At 40.7% G+C, this 14,514-nt stretch overlaps 1 pseudogene; it reads right to left on the minus strand.

The window, feature by feature from the left end:
- Positions 1 to 11,992: 11,992 nt before the first annotated feature.
- LOC126960064 (60S ribosomal protein L7-like 1) lies at positions 11,993 to 12,752 on the minus strand (annotated as a pseudogene).
- Positions 12,753 to 14,514: the final 1,762 nt, after the last annotated feature.

Genomic DNA, 14,514 nt, shown 5'->3' on the forward strand with positions numbered 1-14,514 from the left:
CTTATGCCCTGCCCACCCATTAATTTTACTGGCTGTCCCCACAAAGTATATTTATTTCTGACTTCTGCATTAACCCTTTCATTTCTTGTCTCCTCCTTCCCCCTTCCAGCAAGGTACCTGATCTATTATATACACTCAATGAGTGAATTTAATTGAAAATGACCACATGCCCTATTCTGCTATGGAAGCAGAGCAGCAGAAACATGGAGGAAAAAGCACAAGCCTAAAAACCAGGAGAACTTCCTTCTTCTAATTTACTTTGTGCCAATACATGTCTAAAATTAAATCTCCCTTTTGTCTAAAAGCAGTGGTTGGATTTGATGAACTATGAGGTCCCTTCCAGTTAGAAAATGTGCCCTTTTCACATTCCCCAATCAGCAGTATTGAAAGATTTGCCAACAATCACTATACTAAGTTCAAATTCCAAGTTCTGTAACCTCATGGCCCAGTCACAGTCCGCTTTCTATACCTGCTTCCCATTGGTGCCACTCAGTCATCCATTTTTCTCTCCGGTTAAATTAGCCTCCTTTGCTTTCTGCAGAAACCTTGTGTTCTCCCTCATGCAGCATCCCTGTTCTGCATACAACAGAAATCACTCTTAGCACAACAGGTATTTGTGCTAAGAAATCACTCTTAGCACAACAGGTATTTCTCCCTTTCCTGGACCTCAAACCAAGAATCCCAATTTTGTTTGCAGTGGCAGTGTCCCAGCCCTGTGAATGGTGATTTGGTCCAATCCCATCATTTCACTCCTATCCTATTTTGCCCAACACATGACTTCCCAGCATGCTTATAGGTTGGACTTGCCATGTCTCCCAGCTCTAGACAATGATACTTAAAGGGAATCTGCTAAAAGTACCTGGGGAAGCTTTGGTTTTTCTGATTAACTGGGCAGATGCAGCTGACACTATTCCTTTGTGTGTCTTCCCACCTTGAACATAGCCATGATGCCTGGAGCTATAGGAGCCATCTGGTACCCATAAGCAGACAAGCCACCATCCTAAAGACAGCAGGGTAACCAGACAGCAAGAACAGAAAGGGAGATCAAGTCCTAGTAGATCACTGAGTCGCTCGCTGCACTATCCTTCAACAGCCTCTCTTTGAACTCCTTATAATATGGAAGAATTAGAAATCTTTATTGCCTAAGGTACTATTAGCGAGTTTGCTGGGTTTTTCCCCTAAGAGAACTCCACCTTCCTCCTAACTTTTCTCTGGCTTTCCAAGTCTTTCTTGTTATGTAAAAGAGAATTCATACATTACACCCAGAGTAACATCTGGCCCATAGTAGACTCTCTATAAGCCATTTCTATTGGTGCTTCTGCAGCTTAATATCCTTAAGATTCAAATCAAAGCTCTCTTCCACCTCCACAATTCCAGCCATATAATCCAGACCAACGACTTAGTAATGGACCATATAAAGTTGCCTAAAATGCATATTGAAATATCACCTTTTTTCTGGATGTCTTCTCTCCCTCACTGTAGTACAAAATCTTGAGAAGGGGAAATATAGTTATTTCCCTACAATATTATATTTCATCAAATCTAAGATGCCATTAAATTTTAAGTGCACCATTATTTTTTGAACTACGAAGGAAAAAAATTGTCAACTAAATGATGACATGTTGAAGAATAAAAGATCATCAATTTCAGGTTAAATTGTTAAAATATGGGAGGTGGGAAACATGCCTTTTAGAATTGAGAGACTGTATATAGAAACAGACAGTGGCCAGATCATTTACTAAAGCAACTCTGATCTACAACTTGCAGCTACCAGACTGGGAAGCCAGACTTCAACCTCTGTAACAAGCAGCTCCAAATCATCAGGACTCATCAACAGTTGGCAGCTTCCCGATTTTTGCCCCCCATTTGCAACTTAGGGCCAATCAGGGAAGGCCAAATGTGCTCCCCTAACCCATAACATAAGATGCCCCATTCTGGTTAGCCTGCTTATAACTTCCCCACTTCCAACAGCCTCCAATCAGGGCACACCTGCAGTCTTTCTTTTGTCCTCTATAAAGTTTTCCACTTTGAGTCTCTGCCAAATGCAAGTGATACTGGTTGACTCCTTTGCTTGCTCAGAACAAATAGCCTTCACTTGTTCTCATTTGGGTCATCTTTGTTTATTTTTGCAGAACCGATGATTTCACATGGTAGTCTTTCACACGGTAACATTCAGCAGTTACCTTCTGGGTAGTAGAAATCATATAGGATATCAGGTTGGGGGATATTTAAAGGGAGGGGCTTTGTAAGGAAATCACTGATTGCAATAGCCTAGCAGCAAGACTCCTTGGACATGCACTGAGGGGATAGCGTGGAGAGATAAAGGAAGGATGGATTTGGGCACAGTCTAAAGAAAGAAATGGCAAATGTGAGGTGGAATCAATGCTGATGGAAAAGTCAATCAGGCTGAGGATGGAAAAGAACTCCCAGGGAGCCCAAGGTGTCAATCCTGTTTAGGTCAGGGATTCTGAGGAGACCAAACTATAACCATGAGAAGTCAGAACAAGAAGCAGGTTCTGGAGAGAAAGCCTGAGGCACAGATGCTAAAAGAACATCCTCCTCACCATGATGGGAGAGCTCAAGGTGAACAGAAGGACATAGTCAGTGACACTCTGTGTCAATGTGTCACCTTTAAAGGGACAAAGGAGAGATACAGAGGGCCACTGACTGATACAGATGAATGCAACCCTCCCTGGAAGGCTTCATCCACTTCTGGGCTGCATTTTGTTAACTATATCCCACAGGTATCACTAATGAGATATAACTGAATTAAGTTTAATTCAGAGGAGTTCGGAATATACCACCCCAAATATACCATTCTAGAGTATTGACTATTTTGATTTAAAAGTACTTAGAAAACAGCAAGTACAAAAAGAACACTCTAACCCTCCTTCTTCTTTAAAGCAAAAGATGAAATACCGATGTGAAAGATGTCCTCCCTATACCAGAAGGAAGTTGTAAGGAGAGTTGAGGCTGAGGGATGTCTGTACAAACAAACCTTGTTGTCTTAGTCCTTTTGTGATGCTATAGAGGAGCACCTGAGGCTGGGTAATTTATAAAGAAAAGAGATTTATTTGGCTCACAGTTCTGCAAGCTGCGTAAGAAGCATGGCATCAGTATCTGCTTCTGGTGAGGGCCTCAGGCTGCTTCCTCTCATGGAGGAAGGGTAAGGGGAACTGGTGTGTGCAGATCACATGGCGAGAGAGAAAGCAAGAGAGAGAGGAGGAGATGCCAGGCTCTTTTCAACAACCAGCTCTCATGGGAACTAACAGAGTAAGAACTTACTCATTAGCATGAAGACAGCACCAAGAAATTCATAAGGGATCTGCCACTATGACCCAAACACCTCCCATTAGGCTCTACTCCCAACATCAGAAATCAAATTTCAATGTGAAATGTACAGGGGTCAAACAAACTAAATTATAGCACTTGCAAAACTAACCCTTATCTTCCCGGTCACTTGTCCACTCAGTTAACTACCCTAGCTAGCCCCTTTGCCTCCCCACATTTTCACAACTTACTGATTTTTGTCTAATTCAGTATACAAGTGTTCAATTCTAAGTGTATCTTTGGGTCTTCATTTCCCTATGAAGCCTCCCTTGCTACATAAAACTTGCATTAAATAAATTTTTGTGTTTTTCTCTTGCTCGTTTGTCTTATGTCAATTTAATTCTCAGACCCAGCCAAAAAAATATAAGAGGGTATAGGTAAAATGTTGCTTCCCCTACAATACCAATCATATAATCACCTCATCCTATAGGCTGGGACCATGGAATAAAAAGTAGTCATTTGCCAGGCCTCTTTTCTTCCCAACATCCCATCATCCCTCCCTTTGGCATTATTGATGTGTTGGAAATAATGGGTGAGAAGCTCTTGACAAGTATGCAAAAGACTGGAGAATTTATTCATTCAGTCTTTCCCATTGAATTCACCCCTCAAAAATCCTCAGGGGGCCAAGCATAATTAAACAACATTAATTAAAACACTAAAGAACAGAAAAGGGCAACTGCAGGAGGGACAATGGAGCAGCATCAGAGAGATAGAAAATAACAAAAATAGCAGCAATCACTATGCATTAAAGCCCAGGAAGCTGACAGCTCAGCTGGAGTGTCTTTAAAGGAAAACTTCACGGACACCACCCTGAAGGGAAATGAGGAAACATGGCGGCAGGAAAGAAGAGTCCCAGTGGGTGCACAAAGGGTCTCCTTTCAGTCTCCACAGACATCTTAGAGGTTCATGGCTTTTGTAGACCATAATTGAACATTTTCGTATGATTGCCTTCAGAAATTTCCATTAATACGGAACAATACCACTGCTCTTGTGATTAATGTGCTGCTGCATGGTCTCAGTGTTTTGGTTTTTAATTAAAAAGAAAGAATTCTAGCATCTTGCTAAATTACAGAAGGATTCTTTTACACTTATTTCTCTAGCTCAACTTCCACTAGATTTAAAAATTAAGCACTTAAAGCCACCATTAGTGGTAATGTGGTTCCAGTTTAAGTGGCTGAGATACACTGGGGATGGATGACCCCCAAGATGGGAGTGTGGGGCCCTGTCAGATCACCAGAGTGATGACCAAGGTAACCTGACTCTGAGTTACTCTCCCCAGAGGTAACAAGTTGTTGTCAACTTGTTATAGTATATATCCTTCCAAAGATAATCTATGCACAGATATGCAAATATATGCACAAATATATTATTTTATATAAATAGGAATATATTATACACCCCATCTGTACAACTTGGTTGCTTTTTTTCACTTAAAAATGTGTCTTGGAGACCTTTCCAGACCAATCACATTTTATCTCATAGATTCACTATAGTTTGTTTAGCCGATCCTCTAGTTAAGTTCCCACTCATTGTTATAATCAGTGCTGAAGTGAGCAACCTTGTATACCCTTGTACATGGGCCAGTTTCATATGTGCAAATATATTTATAGGTTAAATTCTCATAAATAGAATTGCCAGGTCAAAGAGCATGGAAAATGGAGATAAAAATAGCATCTATTTTCTTGAGTTGTTTTGGAGATTACATGAATGTTTGCATCTAAAATCACACCAAAAACCTCAATAAAATAGCTGCTGCTTTTGAAGGCACTGTGTCGGGCCTTGGAGGGAGAGGAACTGGGGGAGGGCAGAAATTCATAAACATAGGTCAACCCATAGTCCCTCCTTCAAACACTTAAAGTCCAGTAAGGGTAATTCTTGATCACAGGGCAAATTAGCAAATGCTATCTTGAGTATATACACAAAGTTCTAACAAACACAAGGAATAAATCAATAAATTTCAAGTGGAAAAGTTTTCACAAAAATACGGAGCTTATGAGTTTGGTTTGAGCATGGAAAGAATCTAAATAAGCAGTGAGAGGGCAAAGGCAACATATTAAATGAAGGAAATCAAGTGAGCAAAGACCAGAGGCAGCCAGGACTGACCATCTAAAGCACGTGGGGTCCTTGGAAATCAAGTTAGTCAGGAAAACCAATATCCATCTAGATAAACCTCAAGCATGTGCTTCATTGATAAGCATTTTGACATTTTGCTAAAAACAGATAAGGACTGACAAGATGAGACTTAAGCATGGTAAATTTTGGTGCAGAACCTTGGTTGATTTCTCATCTTGGAAGGATGCTTTGAAGACTTAGGGACTCCAGGAGCTGAGAAGTTCTTAAAGTTTCAACATGGAACACACACTTCCCCCATGCCATGTTCCCTAAAAATTACAGCGGAGCTGAATCACCACAATCATTGGTTCCAGAATCAAAAGGAATAGTGATTACCAGCTGGCCTTTTAGAAGTCATCAATATTTCATCTAAATGTTGCAACCACCACATCTGTTTTTACTGATAACTGTTTCTTCCTGGGGAATAAAGACTGACAACTCACATTTCACAATTTGGCTTAAAAAACCTTATGGGTACCTACTGGCTTAGCTGGATCTCAATGGTGTCACTAGGAAAGTTTGCCAAGGAAACCCACACACCGTAAGTTTCTTTGAAATGTTCAGAAAGATTGCCATACCTGCCCTGATGTTCTGTGGATGTTTCCTAAAGCATCTCTCCTCATTGGGGCTGTGGGGTGGCACCTGGTACAAGACCACATTGTCCAGCTAGGCCATGCTCCCAGGCCTGGCATTGCATCTGCAAGTTAGAAATCATAAGTCACCAAACAGTGAAACTTCATGAACGAGAATATGTGCAGACTTTATAAACCAGAAACTCATTCTCAATATGGTAATTTGGTTCATTTTATAAAATTCTTAGGTCAGTCCCAATGTCCTGCTATTCAAGCTGTAAATCTGAGAGCCATCTTTTGATTCCTTCCTCTCCAATCTCCTCCCAGTTCTAGCCATATCAAATCAATTATCAAACCCAATCATTTCTACTTTACAATCTTGCATCTGTACGCCACCTACGTCTTTCTCTCTGGTCCTCATTCTCTTTTCCTTCCATCATCACAACAGCTCTGAACAAGTTTGCCTTGCATCTGGTCTCACCCTGGCCTTATCCCTCCTCCATGTGGTCACCAGAGTCATCTTTCAAAAACACAGATCAGAAACACAGCTCTTATATCTGTGTTTGGATCTTACAACTGTGTGCTCTTACTTCTCTCTTTGGAGTGTGCTCCTGGCCTCCGGAATCAAACCTAAAGTCTTTGGTTTGGCATTCAGGACCTCTCCTAGCTTGGCCCCTCTATCTTTCCAGCTTCCTCTCCTTCTGCTTTCTCCCATTCCCCACATTGTCCAGCCACATGGAGATGACGTGGCATTCCTGGGATAGAGCATTAGCTTGTATAACTCATTCCTTCATCCACACAGTTACTTCTGGATTCTCTTCCTTTCCCTCTCCTCTTCCCACTTTTCAATACCCAGCTCCTGCTGAAGCTTCCCAAGCAACCACCAAGCAGAGACAGTCACTTTCCTTTCTTTTCCATTCACACACACACCTGTGTCTTTCAGATGATCTCTCTCCAAGGAGACTATGTTTGAGAGAAAGCCAAACCTGGTCCATCTCTGGGAGCAAAATTCTAAAAGGCAGATTTAAAATGTCTTTGGAAATACATGAGGTATGAATTCACAGAGTTCCAGGATACTTTTTCCTACTTCTTAAAGTTATAATACTATGCACCAAATAGCCAAACTACCTCAGTTTGCTTTGCTGTGAAAAATCAGTCTGAATGAACAAAAAGTAATTTCTGATTCTCCTATATCCTGTGAAATTAAGGCATAACTCAAGATTTCTCTGAAGACTTACATCAGCTTGTGTTAAATACAAACCTTGCTTTTTTATATTTTAATTTTGCTATGTTCTATCATTAAAACCTTATTTGAGAGGTTTTTAAAAAAGAACAATGGGAGTATATTTTATATGAAAGACATACACTAGCTATAACATTCAAGTGATACCTAAGAGTAGAAAAAGGAAAACAAACAAACAAATATCTCCTCCAAATCCAACCCCCTCCCTATAAATCATCATTCCTCTTGGGGGACTATCACTGCAGACATTGCTTCTTGCATTTATACAGCAACTGGGACTATGTTTCTCAAGTTATTTAAATAAAAGATTTTTAATATTAATTGTATTTAACAGAAGAAAGAAGAATTGCCAAGAAACTGAAGAAATTGCTAAACTTCAGATAAATGTTTCTTCATCACAGAGATATTCATTTCTAAAAGTTCTGTCAAAACCAAGAAAACTTTAATTAAAAATGAAAGAGGTGGAAGTCATATTTTTTTAAATTCATATTTGAATTTTGGACAAACGCTGGAATTCATTCATTCACTATCTACCACATGCATGACTCTGCAAAGGCACTGGCAATTTAATAGTGCAATCAATAAATATGAAAATTTCAGATGGGTATGTGTGCTAGGAAGAGAAATAAAGCAGAGTAAAGTGTTAGAAGGGCCAATTAAGATCGGGTAGGCATAGAGAGCTTCTCTGGGGATAAGACAAGGAACCTGAATGAGAAGGAGAACTAAGGCATGAATACATGTGGGGAAAGAGCATTCCAGAGAGAACTGCAAACGCAGATGCCCTAAGTCTGGTGTCAGTCCATTTTTGTGTTGTTATAAAGGAATACTTGAGGCAGTGTTATTTACAAAGAAAAGAAGTTTATTTGGTTCAGGGTTCCGCAACCTGTACAAGAAGTATGACGCCAGCATCTGCTTCTGGTGAGGGCCTCAGGAAGTTTCCACTCATGGCAGAAGGTGAAGGGGAACTGGTGTGTGCAGATCACATGATGAGAGTAGAAGCAAGAGAGACAGAGGAGGTGCCAGGCTCTTTTCAACAATCAGTTCTGGAGGAACTAACAGAGTGAGAACTCACTTATTACCATGGGGGCTGCAACAAGCCATTCATGAGGGATCCACCCCCATGACCCAAACACCTCCCACCAGGCCCCACCTCCAAGATTGAGGATCAGGTTTCAACATGAGATTTTAGGAGGACAAATATCTAAACCACATCAGCTGGACCAGCTGAGCGTGTCACAGCAACAGCAAAAAAGTCAATGTGCTGAGACCTGAGTGAGCAAGGGATAGGAGATGAGAGGAGGCTGGAGGCCAGGATATGCAGAGCCCGATAAGCCTGGGTAAGACATTTAAGGTTTATTCTGTTTGTAATGAGAAGCCATTCGAAGGTCTTGAGCAAGGAAATGACATGATGTGGTTTACATTTTGAAAAGATGGCTTGAACTGAGCCATAGAAAATAGCTCTGGTGGACTAGGGCAAGAGTAGAAGCAGGGAGATAAATGGACAGGTTATTGCTATCTTTCCAAAGGCAGAGCCAAGAATGGCTTTGGGCCTAAGCAATGGCATGAATGGTAGTGCCCTATATGGGAATGGGGAAGAATGAATGGGAGAGGTGTGATCAGATTTGTGGGAAGAAGTAAATAAAGAATTGCTTTGAACATGCTATGTTTGAGATACCTATGAGACAGTTGAGCTAGGAGAATAGAGAAGCCAGTTGTATTTCCAAATTTGGAGGCAGAATCAGGAAATGGGCTGGGTAAATTTGGAAATCATTAGTGTATTAGGGCTTTTGATGCCATGAAGCTAGATGAGATTGCCTAGGAAGCAAATGCAGGCAGAAGAAAATGATCTAAGAGTTGCACCTTGGGACATCCCAACATTTAGAGGTAGTGAATAAAAGGATTGAACTGAGAATAAGAAGACAGTGACAGAACTGGCAGTGGGGTAGGAGGAAAGGTAGAAGAGTACAGAGTCTCAGAAACCAAAAAAGAAAGTATTTCAAGAAAGACAGAGTAACTTAACACTTTAAATAAGCTGAAGGATCTACCAAGATGAGCATTTGGAATTGACCACTAGACTTAACATGGAAGTCATTGGTGACCTTGACAAAAGTTTCAGTTGAGTGGTGGTAATTAGATCTGCTTCAAGAACGTGGGACATGAAGAAGGTAAGTATAGAAAACACTTTAAAGATGGTTTTGCCTTTAGAGAAGATAAATAAGGCTATAATTGGAGGGATATGTGGATTCCAGGGATAGTTATTTTTTATATAGGAGATATTGGGGTATGTTTAATTGGTGACAGGAATGATTCAGCTAAAGGGAAAATTGTTCCTGAAGGAGAGAAATGATCATTAACAAAGCAAAGTATGAGTAGGACAAAGGGATTGGAACCCAAGGCACAAGAACAAAACTTGGCCTTGGGCAGAAGCAGGGAGAGTTTATCCTTTATGAGAGAAGGGAAGACAAAGGATGTAAGTACTGTAGATATAGGTAGGTATGCAGCCCTAGTTATGGAAAATAAGGAGGTTATATTCTGATTACTTCTGTTTTCTTATTTAAAAAAAAAAAAAAAAGCTAGATCGTTAGCTTAGACTGAAAAGGGGATGAGGGTGAGGTGGGAGGTTGGGAAGAAGGTTGAAGTGGTTATTCAGGAGAATGGACAAAGGAACTGACCAGAAAAATGGATAAGGCTTGCTGAGTTGCATGGTCCTAAATTAGAGCAAGACCATTGAATATGGTTATGGTTTTTTCTAGTCACATTTAACTGCATAGTTACAGATGAAAACGTAAACAGAGTACGGCCTTTAGCCAAATTAGGCAAGTATGACAGAGGGAGAGAGGGGTGAGAGAGTGAAGTAGTTAAGCAAATGAGTGGTTATAATGATAAACCATGGAATTCATAGATAAAAATGAAAGTAAAGAAATGTAGTAGACTTAATTGATGACTGGGAGGTCCTTATAGGTCAAATAATTCATAGAATTTAAACTAGAAGCGTGGAAGAAAGATCACAGAATGGGAAACTTGAGTCAAGATTTTGGAGTTGGTGCCATTACTAATAATTGATGGCTGAACTGTGACGGAGGAAAAGAACAGAGAATAAAGGAAATCAAGAAACTGAGAGGTCAGGCTTTTGGATAGGCAGTCTACATGGATGTTGAAGTCACCAAGCATGATGATTATAGAGATAGGCAGTAAACCAATTGCTAACATCCAATGAATAAATGATCAAAAGAGAATGGCCACAAAGATTGGGCATAAGTGCTACAAAAAGGGTAAATAGGTAGTGTAACTGATAACATTTGCTAAGGGAGTTGGAAGGCTTTAGGGAAAAAGAAAAAGCGACAATCAGGCAGCAGCAATGAAAACTCAAGGACACCTACCCCTTTGCTAGGTCCTATAAGATTGGGGTATCAGATTAATGGGGGATTTCTTCTCTCCTTCCCAGCACTGTTCTTCTAACTTTCTCCCCTGCTCACTCATCTTCCCAGATGACCTGTTCACAGCTGAGCACAGGAGGAAAGGGAATTTAGGGAAAAATCTTACTTTGCTGATACTTTTGTGACATCTGGAGGCTCTTTTAGGGGTTTCTTGCAGTTTGGGAAACTCCAATGGAAATTTTTACGATGTGGACGATGCCTTTCCTCTGGCCTGGCTATATATGATTCCAACTCCTGAAACCTGGCATCCAGAGACAGGCCTTGTATACATTCCTGTTAGAGCCCCCACTGCCTTCCCAATGGCCCTCCTGGACAAAGTCCCTTGGGCAAAGTCTACATTCCATGCTGGTTTTCCCAATGCCCACATCTGCTGCATGGGAAACCTTCCTGAAAGCTTGCCCCTGCCAGTGGTGGAAGTGGCACCTATCCCCAAAGCAATTATCTTCCTCTTTGTTCTGCTTCCTGGGGTCAAAAGCCTGCTGCAACCTCCTGCCTTTAGATTTCATAGTCCTGAGTCTACTACCAGTCCACTGTGTCCCTTCAACCCTCAGAACACATACCAAGTTCTAAAGGTGAAGACCTTCACACCAAGCCTGAAGTGATCTCAAAGCATCATCCCTCTCAGCAACTCTCCACAGCCCAGGGAAGGAAAAACTGCCACAGCACTGCTGCCTCACTCTCCAGAGATATTTTTTTTCTTTCTCTTTCAATGTTCGCTCTTTCAAATACTCCAGGAAAGTGATAGACTAAGGGATCAAAATATAATCCCTTCATATTCTTATACTTCTTTGTTGTTGTTGTTGTTGTTTTGTTTTTTTTGCAGAGACAAGTGAACATTTATTTTTTGGTCCTTTCTTCCTATGTGTATTTCAAGTCTTTTTCAAAAGAAGGCCCCAGGAATCTCCAGATTCAATTATGTCCCTGGGCTTGGTCGACCACTGCAGGAGTCTTAGGGAGCCTTGTACAAATGCTAGAGTTACTCATTTACCAACATTAAACCCTAGGATAGAAGATACACAAAAGCAGGACTCCTTCCTCCATGGAATGTGCTGATTTCAGACGAGATGGCAGCCAATGTAGAAAATGCTGGAATTTTTCCTTCGAACTGGATCGTGATGAGAGGTGCTTGCCATGAACATAAACTACTATCTTTTCTTTGACGCTTCCTTTCCAGTTTTTGAAGATAAAGTAGGAAATAATTTTCTCTAAAGATACTCAATAAAAATTCCAAACAAAAAAAAGAGAAACACATGCTTCCACTTCATTGATAGAAATTTACTGCAGTTTGGCACCTGGGTCTAGTTAAGCAGGCAGATGAACTGATTGATGCGTTCACCCCGATAGCCAGGTATGCCCACTCCTTGAGGAAGCCCACTCTATTGTTCGTACCATGATGGGTCACTGAGAGATGGAAAAGGCACAAGAACCATGAGATCTCCTGGAAATGCTTCCCTGGGAAGGCAATTTCATGAATGAGATCTTCCAAGCAAATGACACCAAACTTCCCCAGGTGCTCCTCAATCACTGTTTTGTCTGTCAGAGGGAGGGTCTTATTCTTGACCTTGGCTTGTCCACGTTTCAAAATGAGTTCCAGGATAGACATCAGATTTAGAAATCCCCAGGTCACATAAGGTTCCACTATACACAGCATTTTTAGGTTCTGGAGAGTGACTTTTACAAAGACACCAGTAAAAATTTTCTTCAGGCAGTCTTGTGATGGTTCTCTGCACCAGTAAGCTCACACCATCAATCCTTTCAATGCGTACAACAAAGCCAAGGAATGTTTATCTGGCAATTCCAAGGCATGAGGTTTCACTTCTAGTCATCTGAGATGCACCTTGTCATGTTTCTGCTGCCAGAAATCATGTAGGAATGATTCCAGTGTCTTAAACCTGAACCCTTTTCCTTTCCTCTGCTCCTTCTTTGCCAAAAGTGGCTGCTTTGTCTGGGTGGCTTTGAGGGTTTGATAAGCCTTCCCCTTTTTCAGGAGATTTTCTGGAACCAAAGAGATTTTTCTTTGTTCTTGCTCCGCCATCTCTCTAGTGTTGCAGCTACTGCTTTTGGAGTCAGGGTCTCACTGTCACCCAGGCTGGAGTGCAGTGGTGCAATCTCAGCTCATTGCAACTTCCGCCTCCTGGGTTCAAGAGATTCTCCTGTCTCAGCTTCCCGAGTAGCTGGGACTACAGGTACGTGCCACCTTGCCCAGCTAATTTTTGTATTTTTAGTAGAGATGGGGGTTCACCATATTGGTCAGGCTGGTCTTGAATTCCTGACCTCAGGTGTTCCACCTGCCTTAGCCTCCCAAAGTGCTGGGACTATAGGCGTGAGCCGCCACGTCCAGCCTCTTATATTCTTAATATAAGAATATTTTTAGCCATTCCCTCCAAGAGTTCTGCAAATGGAGTCCAGCACCAAACTTTGAAACATGGGGAAAGGTGGCACCTAGTGTTTTATCCTTAGCCTTAGGAACCTCTCCAGATACCCAGACAGGAAGAGTTCGGTATTAACATGCTGCTACATTAGTAATTAATATTCTCATCCTTTTTCACTCCTAACAAAATTCAGATTTTGTTAATAATTTTTACTTCCCCATGTTTATAAATCTTGGATTTGGTTCTATAACTCCCACAATAAAAGGACTACCAGTGTGTTGGTTTTTTTTTTTTTTTTTTAACTTTTTCATTCCTCAGGAGGGAGGGGTGTTTAATTTCTTGGTTGACTGGATTTCATTGTCAGTTAGGTTGTTTTACTCACATATGCTTTACTCACATTATGTCTAAAAAAGACCTTCACTCAGATACTCAAAAGATATCTTAACTACATACACTACTCACATGTCACATTTTCTTCTGCTCAACACCTTATAGATATTGCTCCATTGGCTTCAACTCTAAATGATCCTCTAGTCCTTATATAGTGGACTCTTCTTTTGTGAATTAGAGAAATCAATGACAGCCTTGATTTTACAGCTGAACAGTAGGTATTCATGTTCTTGTTTTCTCCCAAGTAAAGCTCATACGTGCTATAATTCTCATTGGAGTATTTCCCTCATATGGTCTTCATATGCAAGAGATGATTAAATTGGTAGAAAATTATCAGGTCAAACCCTCTTTTCCCTTGAACTTTAGACATTGTGTTCTGGCATTGAATATTGCTATGAAAAAGTATTAGGTCAATGAGATTTTGTTTATTTGTAGGTATCTTGATTTTTCTGCCTAGGTACTTGAAGAGATCTTTCTTCTTTTTAAAAAGGTTTATAAGACATATATGCACTGAAAATCATATGAAAAAAAGTTCAACATCACTGATCATTAGAGAAATGCAAATCAAAACCATAATGAGATTCCACCTTACACCAGTCAGAATGGCTATTACTAAAAAGTCAAAAAATAACAGATGCTGGCGAGGGGAGGAAGAAAAAGGAATGCTCACACACTGCTGGTGGGAGTGTAAATTAGTTCAGCCATTGTGAAGGACAGTGTAGTGATTCTTCAAAGACCTAAAGACAGAAATACCATTCTACCCAGCAATCCCATTGCTGAGTATATACACAAAGGAATATAAATTGTTCTATTATAAAGACACACAGATGCCAATGTTCATTGCAACACTATTCACAATCGCAAAGACACAGAATCAACCTAAATGCCTATCAATGATAGACTGGATAAACAAAATGTGGTACCTATACACCATGGAATACTATGCAGCCATAAAAAGAATGAGATCATGCCCTTTGCAGAGACATGGATGGAGCTGGAGGCTATTATCCTTAGCAAACTAACACAGGAGCAGAAAACCAAATGCTGAATGTTCTCAC

The sequence above is a fragment of the Macaca thibetana genome, chromosome 7, assembly GCF_024542745.1.
Source record: "Macaca thibetana thibetana isolate TM-01 chromosome 7, ASM2454274v1, whole genome shotgun sequence".
NCBI lineage: Eukaryota > Metazoa > Chordata > Mammalia > Primates > Cercopithecidae > Macaca > Macaca thibetana.